The 22,711-nt window shown below is 37.3% G+C and overlaps 2 pseudogenes across 2 annotated transcripts; both read right to left on the reverse strand.

The window, feature by feature from the left end:
* Positions 1–12,425: 12,425 nt before the first annotated feature.
* Positions 12,426–14,371, reverse strand: LOC104724930 (uncharacterized; annotated as a pseudogene). The gene is made up of 6 exons (XR_015570438.1): positions 14,180–14,371; positions 13,729–13,944; positions 13,472–13,648; positions 13,154–13,378; positions 12,941–13,068; positions 12,426–12,846 (listed from the first exon to the last, which is right to left on the reverse strand). The product of XR_015570438.1 is annotated as an uncharacterized LOC104724930 (transcript).
* Positions 14,372–15,263: 892 nt separating this feature from the next.
* On the reverse strand, positions 15,264–17,415 carry LOC104724932 (putative acyl-activating enzyme 6 pseudogene; annotated as a pseudogene). The gene has a single exon (XR_015570437.1). The product of XR_015570437.1 is annotated as a putative acyl-activating enzyme 6 pseudogene (transcript).
* Between the last annotated feature and the right edge of the window lie 5,296 nt (positions 17,416–22,711).

Below are 22,711 nucleotides of genomic sequence, written 5' to 3' on the forward strand. Positions count from 1 at the left end.
ATGGACAACATGAAAGAGTATTTTTAAAAAGTGTCATAGGAAAAAGGGTATTTTCGAAAATCTCTCAATTTTATAATTTATATGTAGTTTATTTTTTAAAATATTTTTAACTTTTTAGAGGTAAATCTTTAAGTAATTATAATACTTGAACCTTTTAAAATTTCGATATTTATAATATTTAAAAAAATTTTAAAAGCTAAGAACTTTTAGAAGTTTCACTATTTATAATATTTTAAATTGAAAATTTTGAAATATTATAATATATTTTTGAAACTTTTTAAAAAGTTTTAATTTGCTCAAATGGAAAATCGGGTTAAACTGAATACAAATTATAAATTTGGAAGCCTGATAAATCAAACTTCCTGCTTATTAGTAGTTGTAAGCATATTCGTCTTATTTTATAATGGTTCTAAACTATTGTTAAAAAAATTATAGCCGATGTGGGACGTTGTACATATTGTACATATTTCTTTTATTTCTATAAATTTAACTTCTTTCACTTCTAAAAAACTTAATAATATAGAAAACTATTATTTTTTCAAAAATGTTAATTAGTGAGATGTCTAATTCCTATTAGTTGTTTTAAATCAAATGTGGATAAATTAAACATAAATTTTAAATGCTGACATGTTAAATCATTATTGGTTGTTTTAAATCCTATGTGGACGTTTTAAGAAGCTTATAGCTCTTGTTTAAATGGAAAATCAGATTAAACTGAATAAAACTTTTAAATTTGGACGCCTGATAAATCAAGTTTCCTGCTTATTCGTAGTTGGAAGCATATTCGTCCTATTTATAATGGTTCTTAATCATTGTCAAAAAATTATGGTCGATGTGAGACGTTGTATATATTTCTTTTATTTTTGTTAATTTAACTTTTTCTTTTTTCTAAAAAAACATCATAATATTGAAAACTATTATTTTTTCAAAAAATTAATTAGCGAGATGTCTAATTCCTATTAGTTGTTTTGAATCTTATGTGGACAAAATAAACATAAATGTTAAATAATGACAAATCAAATCACTATTGGATATTTTAAATCATATATGGACGCCTTAGAAGCTTATAGCTCATACTTTTAAACAGTCGTATATACCATACGACTGATGATATTTATGCAATATTATCTTATAGACATTTTAAATTACTATTAAGAAAAAAACATTATTTCAAATGCACAATTTCAAAATTTATAAAAATTTATTGTGTATAAGAATCATATCTAATCCAAAAAATTATGAATCAATCTTGTTCTCTAATATTCAACTGACCGTTACTCTTAATATTTGTTCTCGTCATTTTCATTGTCAATTTTGTATGGTACCGTAATTGTCACTGTTATTAAATGACCCGACCCGTTTTTTTAATATATATTAATAAATAATAATAATAATAATAATAATAATAATAATAATAATAAATAAATAAATAAATAAATAAATACTCTACAGCTAGTGGTCTCATACCCACTAGCCACCTAACCACAAACACACCAACAGTGGAAATAATAAACAATACCAATATCCAACAAATAACCAATAAACCAATAACCAATATCAAATAATAATTCTAATCATAAACTAATGATCCAATCAACGTAAATCAGAGAACCAACAATCCTAAACAACATTCTATGACTCAACTCTAGCAACCTAGCAAGCCAGACAACATCCAATCGAGTCCCTAGAACATCCTCCTCTTCGTTGCCTTGATTCCACAATCACACTTTTCCTTTACCTGCACCACAAACACAAAATGCAATGCATGAGTATTTTATAAACACTCAGTAAGGCAATCCTCCCATATACTGGGCTATACACACAAGCAATAGAAACATCTCTAACTAACAACGAACAATCAACAATCAACAATAAAAAACCAGGACTCTGCATCGACCGACACCGACCATGCATCGACCGACACCGAATGGGGTTGCATCGACCGACACAAGCTTGCATCGACCAATGCAAGTTACACTTGCATAGACTGACACTCACACTGCATCGAACGACGCATTCTTGACATTGCACAAAACCCCTAAGTTTAACGCGTCGTCCTCGCATTTGCATCGACCGACACACAAAGTGCATCGACCGATACACAATGTCGAGCATCGCTTTTCCCCGAAGCTTCTTGTCGGATTTTCGTTTCTACAACCACAAAACTCGATCCCAAGGCACAAGAAAGCTTCCCAATGTCCCAAATAACATTCAAGCCAAACAACACATAAACAAGCAGATCAGAGAAATCTCCAGCTTAGATAAGCCGTGGTCATGCACTTACCTTTGCCAAGACGATTATGAACCTCAAACAAGCAAGAAAACACTTCGAGGAAGTTCCTACAACAATCCCAGCTACAGATCTCGACGGGAACAGCTTCCAATCTCCCAAACTCCTCAGGAACACTCAAGAACACTTAGGAACACTTTTCTCTATTTTCTTTCTTTCAAAAGAGGCTAAACATGACTAATGAGACATAAACTCGTGTTAAGGGTTTTTCCTAACCCAAAATGCAGCGTTTAACTTAAACTCGTCCGCACATAACCGGCCTTGCATCGACCGATGCACCCTCTAAACCGGGATTGCAGTTCGCGGATGTTACAATTCTCCCCCACTAACATAGATTCGTCCTCGAATCTCGAACAACCATCAGTCAAGGACTCCCGTGCGACCGTCTCCACGACCCGCACTCCTCCGACCGATCTACAATAGGTCACCTCTAGGCGATAGACTCACATTCCAAGCATTATTTGCTCTCGACTTTTGGACTTTACTTTACTCATAGGCCTAAACCTTGAGTTTTTTATTGGCTCCTCATCAGACCTAAGTCTGCGTGCGATATTGTTGGCTCCTTATCGGGCCTAAACCCGCATGCCATATATATAAGGAAGTCCAATATTCGTCTCTCGGGTTGCCACCCTACAGCGCACCCCCGGATCGTCATCCGAAGTCGATATACCAAACATACTCCCAAGCCACAAAGTCACCGAATATGGTAGTACTAAGAGAACTAAAGTCCCCCAAGAGTTGCGAGCAAACAATTCTGAACACGTCTGAGCCCTATCCCTATCCAGGTTTCCTTCTTGTGGCTCGTGTAAAAAAACACAATGTCCTACCAACCACGTATCCCCTCAGTGGAATACCTCATGACCACACATGGATCATCTCACTACCGCTAGGGCCACCACAAAGGCCAAACAAATGTCCTAATCAGGACCGCTACAAAGGCCAAACAAATGTCCTCAACCGGACCATCACAAAGACCACTTGTCCTGAAGGACTGTCACAAAGACTATACATCCCGAAGGACCGCCTAAACATGCACATTGGCTAAACTGCCCACCACAAAGGCCAAACAATATCTCAAAAAACCGCCACACACGGGTACAATGACTCAAAATTCCGTCACAAAGGCCACAAAAGCCCCTCCAAAGCCCACAACCACTAAAAAAATGGACAAATTCTAACTCATATAAAACTTACCATTTTTAGAACTTTCCACTTTTGAAAACTTTCCACTCTTGGAAATTCCATTTCAGGAAACTTTCCTTTTCCGATACCAGCTTTGCGGAACTTCATATCCCGAACACCACCTCATCTTGTTACTTAGTCGCACAACCAACCAACCTAAGCGACCAAGTAAACAAGAGAGATTGGTTGGAATACTCTATTCCCGCTCCAGCTACGGACAACAACTGGGACCAGGCTAGACAAGTTCAGGTCGCGACCTGCTTCTCGAACCACTTCTTGAACCTTGCCTTCATCCTCGCCTCTGGCTCCCAAGTATGCTCCTCAACACCATCACACTACCAAAGGACTCTCATCTAAAGAACCTTCTTCCTCCGAAGTTTCTTGATCCTCCTCTCGAAAACCTTGTGGAAAGCACGCATAGCCTCAGGTAACCCCAGTCTATATGCCGCCGGTAGCCCCCGCTCAATCACTCTGAACGGACCCATATAACTCGGACTCAACTTTGTCTCAGTCAATGACCTGTTCGGACCCCACAACATGGCCATCTTAAGGTACACTCTGTCTCCTACATGAACCTGAAGATCTCTCTTCCTCCTATCGGCATAACTCCTCTGCCGATCCTGAGCTTCCTTCATGTTCAGCTTGAGAACCTGAATCTTCTCTGAGGTCTCTTGAACAAAATCTGCCCCATAATCTTCTCGTGTCGTACACCTGAGTCCAGCATAACGGTGTACGACACGACCTCCCATACAAAGCCTCATAAGGAGCCATCCAAATACTCGCCTGGTAACTGTTGTTGTAAGCAAACTCTACCAAGCTCAAGTGATCTGCCCAATGGCCACCCCAATCCAACACGCATATCCTCAGCAAATCCTCCAGTGCCTGGATCGTCCTCTCCGACTGTCCATCTGTCTGGGGATGATAAGTTGTACTCATATGCACCTTAGTACTCATCTCTGCCTGAAACACTCTCTAGAACACCGAAGTGAACTTAGAATCCCTATCAGACACAATGCCGCTGACACCCCATGCAACTGATAATTCTTAGCCAAGACCGCTGCTCCATCAGTCTTTTTAATGGCCAGAAAATGTGCCGACTTAGTCAACCGGTCCACAATGACCCAAATAGCATCAAACGTCCTGGACACTGGCAAACCCACCACGAAGTCCATAGTAATCGTATCCCACTTCCACTCTGGAATGGGAAGACTCTTCAGTAACCCTCTTGGGACCTGATGCTCAGCCTTCACTAGCTGACACACATCGCACCTCGCGACCCAACTAGCCACACCCTTCTTCATCCCGACCCAGTGATAGTACATCTTAAGATCATGGTACATCTTAGTCGCTCCCGGATGAATAGAAAACTTGCTCGCATGAGCCTCTCTCAGGATCTCCTGCCTCAACTTCTCATCCTTGGGCACACAAATCCGGCTGTGCACCAAGATAGTACCATTATCTATGACGTAATACTCTGATTCTACATCCTTTGAGGCATTCACCAGCCCCAAATCCTTCTCATGAGCCACCGCACTCTGCTCAACAAATCCGCTCTATCAGCTGCCACCAAACCCAACGGCTCTTGTGAAACAGCACACAGACTCAACGCACTGATCACTCCTATCAGAGACTCCATATCTTGCTCTTGAGCCGAAGCTACTCTCTTCCGACTCAAAGCATATGCAACCGAGTTAGCCTTACCAGGGTGATAAGCTATCTCCAAATCATAATCTGCCACAAGATGCATCCACCGCCTCTGTCTCAAATTCAGCTCGGGCTTAGTGAATATATACTTCTGGCTCTTATGATCTGTAAACACTTGTACCTTTGCACCATAAAGATAAGATCTCCAAATCTTCAGAGCAAAAACTACAGCAGCCATCTCCAAGTCATGAGTCGGATAGTTGTCCTCTTGCTTCCACAACTGTCGCAAAGCATAGGCAATCGCCTTCCCATGCTGCATCAACACACACCCCAAACCAACTCTGGATGCATCAGGATAAACCACATAGGATTCTCCCTGCTCAGGCAAAACCAACACTGGCATAGTAGTCAATCTCTCCTTCAGGCTTGCAAAGCCTTCCTCACACTCCTGTGAACAAACAAAAGGAACATCCTTCCCTGTGAACTTAGTCATAGGACGTGCTCTGCTTGCAAACCCCTGCACAAATCTCCTGTAGTAACCTGCTGAAACAAGGAAACTCCTGATCTCTATGGCATTCTGCGGTCTAGGTCAATCTCTGATCGCCTGAATCTTCTCCGGATCTACGGAAACCCCCTCTCCAGAAACAATATGACCCAGAAAACCCATCTCATGCTGCCAAAAACTGCACTTGCTCAACTTGGCAAACAATCTCTACTCCCGCAGCTTCTCCACTCAAATGCACTGCATGTTCTTCAGGAATCTTAGAATATACCAGGATATCGTCGATGAAAATGATGACAGACACGTCCAGAAACTCCTGAAACACGCTGTTCATCAATCTCATAAACGCTGCTGGTGCGTTAGTCAACCCAAAAGGCATCACTATGAACTCATAATGCCCATACCTCATCCTGAATGTAGTCTTCCTCACATCTGCCTCATCTATCGGAATCTGATGATAACCCGACGCCAGATCTACCTTGGAGAACCAAGTAGCACCCCTAAACTGATCCAACAACTCATCGATCTTGGGAAGAGGGTACTTGTTCTTCACAGTGACCCGGTTCAAATCTCTATAGTCAATACACAAACGGAAACTTCCATCCTTCTTCTTAACGATTAACACCGGCTCTCCCCATGGTGATACACTAGGACGGATGAATCCCTTGTTCAACAGATCCTCCAACTGCTTCTTCAGGTCTGCCATCCCTGCTGGAGCCATTCTATAAGGAGCCTTGGATAACGGTGTCGTCCCTGGTTCCAGTTCAATAGTAAAAGGATCAGACCGAGAAGGTGGTAACCCCTGCAACGACTGGAACACATCCTTAAACTCCTCCACAACCTGAATACCGCTAACCTTAGGCTGCCCTACTGACTCTGGCATAAATATAGTAACCAAATAAGCCTCACGGCCCTTCTCGATCATCTTCCCAGCCTGCATGGCCGAGATCACGAGACTCCCCGAAGTCGGTCTAATACCCTGAAAAACCAACTTCCCTCCTGGATGCTTGAACTCCACTCTACCCCGATGACAATGAAGATGAACCATATGCCGATGCAACCAATCCACTGGACTGATAAGAAAATCCGCTGGCCACGACTCTCCTGCAATCTGAATATCAATTCCCCTAGCTCGTCCAATGACCTTCATAATTTTGCCTCCCGCAACTCTGACAACTCTTGTACGCTCTCCGGCATCTCCTCTGATCTCAACACTCTCTGCACACTCCAGAGTAATGAAGCTATGAGAAGCTCCAGAATCAAAACATAACATGGGACTTAAACCCGCCCACCAACAAGGTCCCTACACAAACCTCATGTGTTGAGAAACTAACATTTTATCACAGGCAAACATAAAATCTGAACTTACAAAGACTTCACAAAGACAGAGTACCAGAAATTGTACTTATGATCGCCCCGTCACTTGTTCCACCATTCTCTGCAGTCGTGTAAACCTGTGGCGCCTGCTCAATCTGTGCCACCTGCTGCCCTCCTGGCTGCACCTGCTGCAACGCCGCCACTGCCATCGGCTGCAACTTGGGGCACAAGGGCCTGATGTGCCATGGCTCCTTGCAATGATAGCATACATGAGCCGCTGCCGTCAGAGCACTCCTCTTGGGACAGTTAGCAACCTTGTAATCCATGCTCCCACAACCAAAGCAACCTGCACCACTCGGACTCTGTGTAGCCTCCCACCTCCTCTTGGTTCCTTGCGCAGGCTTGCCGCCCTTGCTAGAACCTCCATGATGCTGAGCCTTCATAGGCTGAATCGCTGGACTAACCGCCACTGACTATCCCCAAATGTCATCCTCGATCTCTATCGCAGTCTCAACCAGCTTTGCACGCGTAGCATAACTCCGCCCTCTACAGTGAACCCTCAAATCGTCATGTAGGGCCCTCTAAAACCTCATGATCTGAGCCTCTTCAGACTCCCTAGCCCGACCCCCATACCTCAGAAGTCGACTGAACACCAAGTCAAGCTCCCGCCACTGACCGAGTTCCCAGAGCTAGCTGAAGGAACTGCACCTCCAACCTATCTAGAGCCTCCCTAGGAAAATACTTGCGGTTGAACTCCAAGACGAAGTCAGCCCAAGACATCTCCCTCTGCACCCTCCTAGCAGCCACAGAAATCCACCACAACTGAGCATCCCCAGTAAGGTTGTGAACCGCTATATCAACCCAAAACTCCTCAGGACATCTGAGAGACTGGATGTTACGTTTCACTCTCGTCCTCGACGCATCAGCAACAGTAGGATCAGTACATCCCAAAAACCGCTTGGTACCAATATGGTTCATCTCTCTCAGCATACTGACATAACGAGAGTGAACCCCTACATCCGCAACCATTGGCTGCTGCACCCCCGCCGCCACTGGTGGCCCTACTGGTGCCTGAGCCGGTACCACTTCCGGTAACCGCTCTATCAACTGTGCTAACAAGCCCGCAAGATCGACACCAGGGACTCCACCCGCTGGGACTCCCACACCCGGGTCCTAGCATCACCGGCCACTAGAGCATCAACACCGCCCCCTCCGGCCACACTCATGGAATCTTCCTGGATACCCTGCGACTCGCCAACACCCTCAACTGTCACACTCGGGTCCGCAGTCTCACAAACCTCTAGGACTCTGCCCCTACCACGACCATGTCCGCGTCCACGATCACGTCCGCGTCCACAACCACGACCAGCAACAGCATCCTCTCAAACCATCTGCACTACTATGAACAGAAGGCTAAGCACGCAACTATACATAACACAGAAACATATACTCACCGTGGAATCACACATTAGGCTCGAAGAGGATGTTCTAGGACTCCATGCCACACACAATTGACTAACTCACATAATCAATCAATACATGCAATCCCAAACAGCTTCAGCAAAAAGCCTAATGAACCCAAACCTAGAACTGTAAGGGCTCTGATACCAAACTGAAACGACCCGACCCGTTTTTTTTACATATATAATAAATAATAATAATAATAATAATAAAAAATATTCTACAGCTAGTGGTACCATACCCACTAGCCACCTAACCACAAACACACCAACAGCGGAAATAATAAACAATACCAATATCCAACAAATAACCAATAAACCAATAACCAATATCAAATAATAATTCCAATCATAAACTAATGATCCAATCAACGTAAATAGAGAACCAGAAATCCTAAACAACATTCTAGGACTCAACTCTAGCAACCTAGCAAGCCAGACAACATCCAATTGAGTCTCTAGAACATCCTCCTCTTCATTGCCTTGATTCCACGATCACACTTTGCCTTTACCTGCACCACAAACACAAATTGCAATGCATGGGTATTTTATAAACACTCAGTAAGGCAATCCTCCCATCTAGTGGGCTATGCACACAAGCAATAGAAACATCTCTAACTATCAACCAACAATCAACAATCAACAATAACAAACCAGGACTCTGTATCGACCGACACCGACTACTTATCGACCGACACCCAATGGGGTTGCATCGACCGACACAAACTTGCATTGACCGATGCAAGTTACACTTGCATCGACCGACACTCACACTGTATCGACCGACACTCACACTGTATCGACCGGCATGCTCGACATAGCACAAAACCCCTAAGTTTAACGCGTCGTCCTCGCATTTGCATCGACCGACATACAAAGTGCATCGACCGACATACAAAGTGCATCGACCGATGCACAATGCCGAGCATCGCTTTTCCCTGAAGCTTCTTGTCGGATCTTCGTTTCTACAACCACAAAACTTGATCCCAAGCCACAAGAAAGCTTCCCAACGTCCCAAATAACATTCTAACAAGCCAAACAACACATAAACAAGCAGATCAGAGAAATCCCCAGCTTAGATAAGCCATGGTCATGCACTTACCTTTGCCAAGACGATTCTGAACCTCAAACAAGCAAGAAAACACTTCCAGGAAGTTCCTACAACGATCCCAGCTACAGATCTCTATAGGAACAGCTTCCAATCTCCCAAACTCCTCAGGAACACTCAAAAACACTTAGGAACACTTTTCTCTCTATTCTTTCTCTCAAAAGAGGCTAAACATGACTAATGAGACAGAAACTCGCGTTAAGGGTTTTTTCTAACCCAAAACGCAGCGTTTAACTTAAACTCGTCCGCACATCTCTAAACTGGGTTTCCAGTTCGCGGATGTTATAGTTACTTTTATGGTCTATTTTTTTTGTTATAATCTTCTTTTATTTCTCTTCCTCGTCAGCTTCCTCACTTTCATTCACTGAATAATCATTCAAAACATGAAATTAATTATTCCGAGCAAACTCCAAAACTAAAATCATTGCCTCTTTTCTAGTACGATTTTTGTAATTCATGAAGACCAGCAGTGCCACCACATGCACTTAGTTATTGATTGATACTTTCACCCATATAATCATTTGTGATTGTCCTTGATCCTTCTTTTTTAAACTCCAAAAATTAACTCAAACAACATCAAATCAAGGTTTTGCAACGTCGATCCCTCTTCTTCAAACCCGAAAATAAAAATAAACCCAAATAAAAAATATGATCGAATGGTATACCTCAGGTTATTATTTATATTAAAACATGTAGGTAATCGAAATTTTTTTGTTAATATTCATTTTTATTTTTTAAAATAAGAAGATTAACAATAAGAAGAAAAATGTAACTTTCATATCTTGTTTCTCAAAATTTTACATTTCTTTTTCTATATATTGTTTTCCTTTTTATTAATATCTTTATATAGAAAATATTTAAATTTAAAATTGTTAATTAATGAGATGTAAAAAAAAGTTAATTAGTGACATGTCTAATCCCGATTGATTGTTTTAAATCCTAGGTGGAAAGCTTTAGGACTATATCCTACTTTTATTTAGTATAGACTAGGTTTTGAACCCAAGCTACGCGTGGATTTATTTGATATATTTTGATAAAAATTATATATGATTGATTGCGGTAATAAAATATTATCTCATAAAAAAAATTAAAATTAGTACTAAAGAAAAAAAATTAAATTTCAGATACACAATTTTTTAAAATATAAAAATCAGTTGTGTTATAAAAACAAATCTGATAAAAAAATCATAAATTTAACTTGACGTCCAGGGGAGGCAAATCAAACTGTTGACCTCACATATCCTAAACCATTTTCTTTGACCACCAGAAAAACGAAACAATTTTATAATCAAGAATTTAACTTGTTTTCATATTTAATTGATCGCTACCACCTATGTTTTCGTGTTTTTATTCAATATTTTCTTATTCTTCATATTCTTTCTTGTCATTTTCATTGTCAAATTTTGTGTTAATTATCATCGTAACTTTTACCATTTGGTTCTTCGTTATACTCTTTTTCTTCTTCTTCCTCGTCAACTTCTTCACATTCTTCCACTGAAAAACCTTTTTTTAGACTACCACACAACTTGTTAACCCATCAAACTCCAAGAACAAAATCATTTCTTTTCTCATAAAATTTGTGAAATTCATGATTACCAACATAGTCAACACATGAACCCAATTATTGACAATTTTATCCATATACTTATTTGGTTTTAGATCCATGCGTTTAGAAATTTCTCAAACCAAAATCCTTACTTGGTTTATAATATTTTGAAAACATAATAAAATATACTAATAATTATTTATTTAATATGAATCATATGATATATAGAAATATGAGTACACTATAAGAACATATTAATTATAAATAAATAATATCAATTATATTATATCATTAAATAATATCAACTGTATCATATTATCAAATAACCGTAACCGTATATAACAGTAACCGCTTGAACCGTAACCGTATTTAAACGTAACCGTTTAACCTTCTGTTAAACGGTTCTGGTTAAGATTACAAAAATTTCTAACCATAACCGATGGTTAATAAACTTTAACCGTGACAACCGTAACCATTGTCATGCCTATGTATAGCTAATAAAACATGTGTGTTTGTCGTCCATCTTTCTTTTTTAAACCTCAAAGTTTGACTCAAACATCAAATTAAGGTCTTGCAATGTCAATCCTTCTTCATTAGACCCAAAAATAAAAGATTAATGAAAGAATATCAACTCATCTATAAAATCATACACAAAAATATGTTTTACAGCTCATAAAAAATAAAAAGCACAAATGTAGATAAATAAGATAATTTATGTTTTGCATCAATATTTATAATATTTTAAACTTTTAAAAGGTTTCGGAATATAAAATTTGAACCTTTTAAAATTTTTCCATATTTATAATATTTTAAACTTTTAAAATTTAAAACTTATAATATTTAAAAACTTTTTAAAAGCTAAAAACTTTTAAAAGTTTCAGTATTTATAATATTTAAACTTTTAAATTTTTTAAATATCATAATATTTTTTTGAAACTGTTTAAAGTTTTAATTTGATCAAATAAAAAACCAGATCAAACCAAATAGAACTTTTAAACTTGGACGCCTGATAAATCAAGCTTTCCTGCTCATTCGTTGTTTTAAGCATATTAATCTTATTTATATTGGTTCTGAACCATTGTCTAAAAAATTTCTAGCCGATGTGGGATATTGTGTTTACTTTTTTGATTTCCATAAATTTAAAATTTTCCTTTTTCTAAAAAATTCTGTAAATTTAAAAAATGTTAATGAATGACATGTCAAATCATGATAGGTTGTTTAAAATAATTCTTAATATAGAAAATTTTGGAAATTGTATAAAATGTTAATAAGTGATATGTCAAATTTCTATTGGTTGTTTAAAATCCTATCTGGACGGCCTTAGGAGCTTATAGCTTCTACTTTTTATTAGTATAGATTATATATGTATAACTTGATTTTGTCAATATTTTTTTGCTTTCATTCTTTTGGCCGAAACAAAACTTATTATTAAGGAAAAAAAAACAAGCATTAGTAATTCGCTTAAAAAAGCTTACTGAAAATTTCAAGTAATACCAAAGACAATTCACAAACAAGACTTGCTTGCTCAAACTCATGTCTTGCATAACCACGTCTTAACGGTGTTCCTGAAGAGAATCTGTGTCGATCATGAGGCAAAGAGTAATCAATGTCTGGTCCATCAGGGATGATCTCAAGAGGGTTTAAAGAAGGAAAGCTTCTATAGTAATTTTGCTTTATATGATCCATCTTTACTGTACTGCTTATTCCCGCGATTTGGTAGATATCTTTTGTGTAGTTAAAGAGATTATAATACTCTCTTACAAGTCTTTTATCGCACTTGAAGATCACCGCGTAAACCTGCGAAAATATATGCATGGTACATTCAACCAAAACGTATATATATAGATTGGAAAATCCAAAAAAGAACAACATTTTGTGGGTAAATAATTACCTCGTCAAATCTTATGAGAGTGACGAATAATCGGATATCTGGTTCAGTCAAAGTGTTTCCACAAAGAACCGTTGTTTTCTGAGTATTTCTTCGCATTTGTCCAATGCATGAAACAGTTGTTTCACTGCCTGCAAAGAAAAACAAATTAATCATTTTGGAATCAAATTTTTAATTAATTGCCATACTGATTAGTAAATTGAAAAGTTGCTTTACCAGATCATAGGTTTCTTGATTTGTAGCAAACCCGCATTTATAAACACCATTATTTATGTCATCGTGAATCCATGTGTTAGTGTCATCCACAATGGTTCGGAGACTGGGAGGGTGAAGATCAAGAGAAGGGTTTTCTGCAACATGATTGAACTTCGTATTGAACATTCGGATTATCTCAGAGCTCTCATTGTTAACTATAGTCTTAAGCTTTTTATCCCAAAGAATCTACCACAAACAAAGAAACAAAAAGAAAATCTAAAAATCCGATATGTTACCAAAATCAGACTTAAGGCCACACCATGGATTTAAGAAACTTACAGGAACAGTATATTTGCCAGTGTAGTTTGAGCTAGCGATATCATAAAGTTCTCTTATGCTTTTGGCACCATTAAGACGATCTGTAGCAGCTCCAAGAACCTCTGTATCGGAATCTGGAAAAACCCATCCCATATGGTTGTCGCTTTCTTTGGTTTTTCTCCAGACTGGTTGGACAGACTAATGAACAAAACCGATGATCAGATTATGTTCCATAAAAATCGAAACTAAATATGTCGATAACGGCTTCTTTTACTAACCGAAAAGCTTATTGCTTTTTCAAGCCCTTTGAGTTTCAAGACTGCAAGACATCTAGAAGCCCATGGACAAGCGTAAGATATGTAAAGATGGTATCTTCCTGATTTTGCTGGAAACTGTGAATCAGGTTTTTGTGAAACAAAGTTGCAGAATGACGTTGCGGTTCTAGCAAAATCTGACTTCTGGTTAGCTATTGACATAGCCATTGCTGATGCGCACTGGAGAGTTAAAAAACAAAACTCGAAATTTAAAACATTAAAACATCAATTTGTAACTATATATATATATATAGATAATGAATTGAATGTAAAATATGTTCAAACCAAAAAACTGTTTTACAAAAAATATATCTTTCGAGCTTCAAAATACAGAGCTTAAAACAGAGGACTAGAAGCTTGTGGAGGAGAGGGTTATGGAACCATAGCATGAGACTATCTGCATACTTGTGGTCACCTTGGTTTTGAAAGGAGCTGAATCGATTTCTGATGTTTTTATCGGTAAGGGACACGAGCCGAGCTGGTGAAATATTAGGTTCTCCATATTACTCAAATGAAGCTAACATAACCAAAAACACACAAAGACCTAAATAAACTTACATATAATAGAGGTTTCTTACAGAAAAATTAAGAACTTGGAACAAGAATGAATAACACAACACAAGAATGAAAAAAAAAATAAACAAGTACCTAACACAATAATGAATGTGAGATTCGATTCGATCAGAAAATTGATGATGAAGCAAGTCTTCAACTGTTGTCTTCGATGCTACGTAATTAATAAATGTGAAAATTTCAGTCAACATTGGCGAGCAGAACAGAAGAAGCTTATGGTATTAGGAAAAGAGAAAAGACAAGTCTTTGTCTTTTGACAAATCTGGCTGTTTCTGAGATATTTCGAACAGAGAACCTTGAAGACAACAAACAATACATCATCAATTGACCAAGGAAATTAAAGTTATGATCTCGTAAAATGCTCGGTACTTTTCGACAAGACTTTGAATTCAAAGATGATTAAAGTCCTCCATGAAACTGAGATTAAGATCTGAAACAGAAAACAAAGAATCCAAACAGAAGAAAGATGGGAAAATATGAAGAAGACATTATCATTCAAGAATCTATGGCTAAGCCTAACTGCAACTTCCATGAGAATAGTTCTGTATACCAATGTTCGATGACAATGCTCATGCATGCTTTCACTGACTCCAGATGCATGTTAAGAAATGATAACTTGACATCTGCGAGAACGCTTTCTAGATGTAAGATACATCTTGAAGATGTGATCTATGGGTTGATTGGTCATAGCCTTAGGAGAATCTGTGAAACTCAGCTTGAGTTTCTTAAGGACTGGTGAATTCTCAAGAAAATAGTGAACTAGTTAAATCCCAGTTGCTTCCTTCCTAATCATCAATCAGTTTGTTAATCTCACCACACGTCAGAGTCGATGTTAAACACCACATTGGTAAGATCAATTTGCTCTGGCTCCGTCGAAACAAATAACTCTTGCCAAATAAAACGAGCTATTCAAATTCAAATCCGCGTAACAACAAACAAATCCCAATACTATATTCAAACCCTTTTGTTACATATTGGTACACATCCCATCTATTGAATCACGATCTGAGTTACGTACGATCGAATAGAGGAATTACAAATCCACTGACCATTGTATATTAAATTGGCTACAAAATAGAACCAATGAAATGTGATTCCAAAATTTTGTGGAACGGTGGAAGATGTTTAAGAAACTGTCTCATCAACCATGTTCTTAGCAATCTCCTTGAGCAAAAACTTCGAAAATTTTCCAGTCGAAGTCTTAGGCAACTCATTCATAAACAAGACAGTTTTAGGAACCATAAACCTAGGCATCATTTTCCTACAATACTCTATCAACTCCTCCTCGGTAGGTTTCGTACTCAACCCACTTTTCAAACTCACAAACGCACACGGCGTCTGTCCCCAAAACTCATCAGGTCTCGCCACCACCGCCACTTCATCCACCGCAGGATTCGTATACAAAACCGTTTCAACCTCAACGGTATTCACATTCTCTCCACCCGTTATGATTATATCTTTTGACCTATCTTTAATCTCTAGATAACCATCCGAATGAATCACACCAACGTCTCCGGTGTATAACCTCCCGTTCTTGAGAGCTTTCTCTGTTCCGCTCCGATCTTTTAAGTAACCAAGCATGATCGAGCTTCCTCTCATCACTATCTCCCCGACGGTTTCTCCGTCCCTCTCAACGCTCCGACCTGAGTCAGGATCCACCACGTCGATTTCAGTAAACCCTCCGACGGTTCTCACTCCTTGCCGTGTCTTCAACATGGCACGATCACTCGCCGGTAAACGATTCCACTGCGGCTTCCACGCACAGGAGGCGATCACACCAGCCGTTTCCGTTAGTCCGTAACCGTGACTGATCACAAAACCGATTGATTCTGCTCGGAGGATCACGGCGGCTGGAGGCGGAGAACCGGCGGTTAAGAAGTTGACGGGACGGTTAAGAGGCTGAGATTCCTGACTCACGGATAACATGTTGAGCACCACCGGAGCTCCGCACATGTGTGTGACGCCGTGTTCACGAATCAAACGATAGACTAACGGCACGTCAACCTTGCGCAAACAGACGTTTGTTCCTCCTACGGCGGCGATTCCCCATGGATAGGTCCAGCCGTTAGCGTGAAATATCGGTACGATCCATAAGTAAACCGGATTTTTCGGTACGGTCCAATCGATTAGAGAGTCAACCGACATTACGTAAATGCCCCTGTGGCAGTGTAACACTCCCTTGGGAGCCGAAGTTGTACCGGAAGTGTAATTAAGCACAACCGGATCCCATTCGCTTTCGGGTCGGATCCATTTGAAATTCGGATCACCTCTCTGGATCAGGTTATCGTAAGTGTAACGATCGGCCACGTCATCATCTCCTCCTCCTCCTCCTTCCTCCTCTTTATCTGCGACGAAGACGAGAACTGGCGGATCAGTCGTCATCATCCCGATAGCTTCTATGGCTAGACTGCAGAAGAAGACGTCGACGAAAAGAAGCTTAGATTCAGAGTGTGTGAGAAGAACAGAGACGGTGCGTGCGTCGAGGCGTGTGTTGATGTTGTTGAGTATTGCGCCGGACATGGGAACAGCAAACTGGAGCTCGTACATCGCCGGAGTATTGGGAGAAAGGACGGATACGACGTCGGACTTTCCGATTCCAAGTGAAGACAGAGACGACGCGACGCGGAGGCAACGGAGGTTTGTTTCCCGCCACGTGTAAACGGTGTTACTTCCGTAAACGATGGAGGTACAGTCACCGTATACGATGGCGGCTCTCTCCAAGAACCCTAAAGGCGTCAATGGTGGCGAGTTAGCGGCGCATGGCTTTATTTCCTCCATCTCTCTTCTCGGGTTTGTTATGAGAGAGTATACTATCTAGTTTGAATTATGTATACAAGAAAAAACAAATTGAAGAGTCTTTGTTAACTGTTATTTTATGTCCAAAACAGGAAAAAAAACGTGAGCCCATGACCATCACAGGCGGTTGCAGAATTTAATTGTACCAGTGACTATACAAAATGGGTATTAATATCAGCTTTGGAATCGACAATATTAATTTATAGAAGACAACTGAGAAAACGATATTAGGAGGAGTCCATGTCTCCCTCCGGGAAAGAGTTATCATACAACCTAAGGGCGTGGGTTATCAGAGAGTATACTTTCTAGTTTAAATTATGTATACAGAGAAAACACAATTAAAGAGTCCTTGTTAACTGTTATTATGTCCAAAACAGGAAAACAAACGTGAGTCGTGACCATCAGTCCATCAGAGGCAGTTGCAGAATTTAATTGGGTATTAATTTTATATACGACAACTGAGAAACAAGGAAAAACAAATTGAAAAGTCTTTGTTAACTGTTATTATGTCTAAAACAGGAAAAAAAACGTGAGCCCATGACCATCACAGGCGGTTGCAGAATTTAATTGTACCAGCGACTATACAAAATGGGTATTAATATCAGCTTTGGAATCGACAATATTAATTTATAGAAGACAACTGAGAAAACGATATTAGGAGGAGTCCGGTATGTATACAGAGAAAACACAATTAAAGAGTCCTTGTTAACTGTTATCTATATTAACATTTTTGAAATACATTTTGGTATATGTCCTTAAAGTTTATCTTATTTAATTTGTTTTTTTGCAACATTAACCCCTACAAATTTTCCTAAAATAATATTTCTACTTAATTAACCCCTATAGATTTTCCTAAAATAACATTTCTACTTAACTCAATTAATGGAACTATATTAATCGATCAAATTTATTTACGCTTATTGTCATACACAGCATGACACCATCATTTAAGAGATCAAGAATAAATGCTCAAAACTTATTTTAATACATCTTTATGATAGTTGAATGTAAATCGAGAGAATTTGAGAAACAAAAGATTACATTCCAATTATACTTATGACAAAGATAACGTTCATTCATTTCTGTATATATCTCCTTTAGAAACTGAATATTGTTCTGTGAGACATTTTTGAAGTACATTTTGGGTTATGTCTTTATAGTTATGATTATTTATTTTTTTTATTTACAACTTTAGTCCTTAGTGTGATATTTACACACCTAATAAATATTATTTTCGCAATCATTCAAATATAGCAAACATAAACTAATAAACTCTAGACAATATAGCCAATGGAAACTAATTAAAAAAAAAAACTGAAATCAAATCTACATTTCCTATTCGTATTATACATTAACTCGATATAGTATAGAAATTAATTATTATAACAACTTAGTGAAATATTTGTTTCCTTAATCATAAACCTTTTGCATTAATTCAAAATTGCCATATATATTTTTAGATTTTTTGCTTGCTTACAATATATTCTCGATCTCATATCAAATCTAATTTTACCATCTTCAAAGAACTATATAAATAACGTCTCAATAGCAATACAAAATTGCATCAATTCATACACTTGAAGTAACCTTCCCGGTTGAGACACTTGATTTGGTTTTGGCGATAAACAGGTGCACACTTATTCCTTTATTAATTTATTGGTACAAAATGTTTATGCTTTCTTTATTTCATCTCTAATACCCTTCTTTTCTTATCTTAGATGTTCACGTGAACATGCAACCTTCCGGTTAGTGGATAATCAAAATATTTTTGTTTGATTTATTTCATATCTACACTAATTTTTTTGTTTTGGACTCTATGTAGTTATGTACTTATGTCACAAATGCATGTTGAGAAAGAAACCAATTCTGAGTTTAGCTCACTGTGAGCTGCTCACCTTTCTAGGTATCCTCTTTATATTTATTATTGTATATATACTATCCTTTTACACTTACCAAGCTTTTCAGTTTTTGGTACACCCCAGGATTTTGCTTTGATCCATTTGTATATCTTTTCAAACAATTGGGAGTAAATTAAAGGGGCCTATGTTGAGGCCACAGAGGAGGATAATATGTTGGAGGAGGAGAGAAGAAAGAGATGAGTTTGGCGAAGTTGTTCATAGTTTTTGTTGAATGATAATTGTTTAATTGATTCCAAAGTGACTATTATATGCTCTATGTACTTTGTAATGATTTAATAGAGTAATATGTGAGCATGATAATCATGTAATTTATATGATAATTTAGGATTTTTTTTCCTGTAACTGACTAATATTTTATTGTATATGTATTAACGGGTTGAATCTAAAAATAGTAAATAAAGTTGATTTAATTACGACTGTAAAAAATAAATCATCTTGTGTGGTATACGGGTGAAATCCTAGAATTAACATTCAAAATACAATTATACAATATAAACACAAAAAGAGAAAAAATAATAAATAAATTAAATTTAAAAATTTTAGTTAAAAAATTGTTCCGCGGTGTACCGTGGGTTAAAATCTAGTTATGTCCAAAACATGAAAACAAACGTGAGTCGTGACCATCAGTCCATCAGAGGCAGTTGCAGAATTTAATTGGGTATTAATTTTATATACGACAACTGAGAAACTGGGTATTAATTTATAGACGACAACTGAGAAAACGATATTAGGAGGAGTCCATCTGTCCATGTCTCCCTTGGCAAAGAGTTAATCACACAACCTCTAATTTTAATTTACAAAGGGACAACTGAGAAAACATATTAGGAGGAGTCTCTATAGCATAACAAATGTTATTTATGGTTGTAAAGACTTTGATTATAAAATTTAACTGTAAAGAATTTGGCTGTAGAGACTTTGACTGTTAAAATTTGATTGTTGACTATTATTTTTTATTATTATATATAATTTTATAAATATATATTTTGATAAATATTAATCCATATGTAATATAGTGACAAAACAATAAATTTTAATAATAACAAAATTGTAAGGAAATACAATGGTGATGACGAAATAATATATTTGTGAAGAGAAGTGGATATCAAGGAAAAAAAATGCTGATTATCAATATATATATAAAAAGTTTGTGTAAAACATATATGTAAATTAATAGAGAGTTTTTAATTATGATGGGGGAATAAAATTTTATTTTTTAAAAAAATTTGTTGGTTTTACAAAGTTTTAAAGCGTGATTTTGAGACTTAAAAAAAAATAATAATAATAAAGAAGGAAAAAATTAAAGTAGCTGTGAAAACTTTAAAAAATAAAAAAGTAATGAAAGCTTGATTGGTAAATAAAATACTTTTAAGACTTTTAATTGCTTTTAAAGCCTTAAAATTTTAAAATTAAAACCTCCTGGAAAGAGTTACAACCTCTAATTTAAATTTTTAAAACTAGAATTTAACCTGTTTCTTGTTTTAATTCAGATACTAAAAACTAGGAAAGTTTATGTCTCCTTCCCATCTATTGCAAAATAATTTTGTCTTTATATAATCATAATTAAATCAAGAGATAAGTTGGAAAATAGTACACTTTTCAAATTTAATTAGAAAAGTAGTAGATGCATTAGTTGAAACAACCACCTTCATTTTTAAAATATAATTCATAAACCCATAATTTTTATAACACAAAATTAACCAACAAAAATCCAATTCAATCTTTATAAATAACTAACCACAAATAATTTCCATTTTGCGTCAATTGAAACCGACGCCCTAAACGTCTATCCCGTCACTTCTCCTCTACGGATCACCACCTCCAGCCATTTATGCCATAGCCTAACACTCCAAAATAGCCATCCAACGCCATACCAACACAAAGACACATCTACAAGAAAAGACATTCAATCATACAATCACAAAAAACAAATAAACAGAGATCTCAACGCGTAGATAAGCCATGTTTATGCACACACCTCTAAGACAAGTAGATTCTGACGAAGAACAATCTCCACAACAACCTCCTAAACTCGCACACGCCGAGACTTCCTTTCCAACGAACAGATCTCACCAAAACAGCCATAGAAACCTTTCCTTTTGCTCCCAGAAACACATGAATTTTTCTCTCTTCTCTTTCACAAAGCTACGAAAAAGTGATTACAAACCCTAAGAACCTCTAGATTTTTCTTTGAAAACGAGCCTTACGGTTTTCTTCTAACCCGAAACAAAATAATCGTTTTAAAACTCAATTGGGTACCAAAATGTTAATCGACACCCACCCCGAAAGCCTCCTTTTAGTTCGCAGGTGTTACGAGTGATGATGACGCCATACAACTTACCTCTAGATAGATATGTGCATGAGAAGTGAGTATTTGTTTCTTGCGATGTAAAATTTGAGACCAAATTATAGTTTTTATGTTTTTCTCCAACCACTGGCTGAAGAGTTAAGATAGTTATGGATCAATGAAGTTGAGGCCTATGACGTACCAGTAAAGCATAATTTCAGCCTTAAAGATGTTATCTAGTGGACTATATGGTAAGTTGTTGGGATGGACGACGCATGGAAAACTATCTTGTTCCATTTGCATAGATAGTACAAGGACGTTTTTATTGCTAGCTGGTAGAAGGATATGTTGGTTTGAGTACAGTCACGTCACATAAGATTTCTTCATGTAGGGCATTCTTTACGGAAACAAGAAGTTTTTCTGAAAGGAAAAGTACACAGTTAAGGAGTACCCACTTTAATCTTTGACTAGTGGAAAAGTTCTAGATGAGCGGGATACGACATGTTGAACCACCTAAAACTTTTGATGTTAGTAATAATGGTCATTAGGTAAAGGCTGACGGCTAAAAGTCACTGATGAATGGCATAAGTGGCACAAAAAAGCATATTTTGGGAACTATCTTATTGGAAGAATCTTACGATACGACACAATCTTGACTAAATACATATGAAGAAGATATTTTTGGACAACGTCATGTATACTGTTATGAATGTCAAAGACAAATCAAAAGACACACTGAAGTCAAGAATCGATATTCCAAGGTTTTGTGATTGGTTTAATTTGCATGTATTCGGTAGTCTGTACTAGGGTCATATGTGTAAGATAAACGTCGAACTAGGGAAGAAGTGGCTTCTAAAAGAGTCCTTCAACCTTGATATGTATTTACTTTGTAGTTGTACTTGTGGTATTCATTTCCAGCCTAGAGAAGAAGAGGCTTCTCTCTTTTTCCATCCGCTGCAATTTGTTAATTAATGCATTAAATTGCAATTTTATTGGATCCACAAGAAGCTTCAATTATACAAAAGGAAATAATTGAAACAGAATTTCCAAACCAAACTTGAAAAGGAAATAAAACCATATCTTTGAATGCATATCTTTATTACCAAACCATATCTTTTTTACATGCATTTATATATATATATATATATATTTTTTTTTTCGGCAAAATATATATCTATATATATATATATATATTCAAATCATAAAATATCATATATATTTTAAATATAATATTACATACATATCTCTTAAGTTTACTAGGTTTTGAACCCACGCGTAGTGTGGTTTTATTTGATATATTTTGATAAAAATTATATATAATTGATGACGGTAATGAAATATTATCTTATATAAAACTTTAAATTACTATTAAGGA

This window comes from Camelina sativa, chromosome 11, assembly GCF_030686135.1.
Source record: "Camelina sativa cultivar CO46 ecotype springtype chromosome 11, ASM3068613v1".
Taxonomy (NCBI): Eukaryota; Viridiplantae; Streptophyta; class Magnoliopsida; order Brassicales; family Brassicaceae; genus Camelina; species Camelina sativa.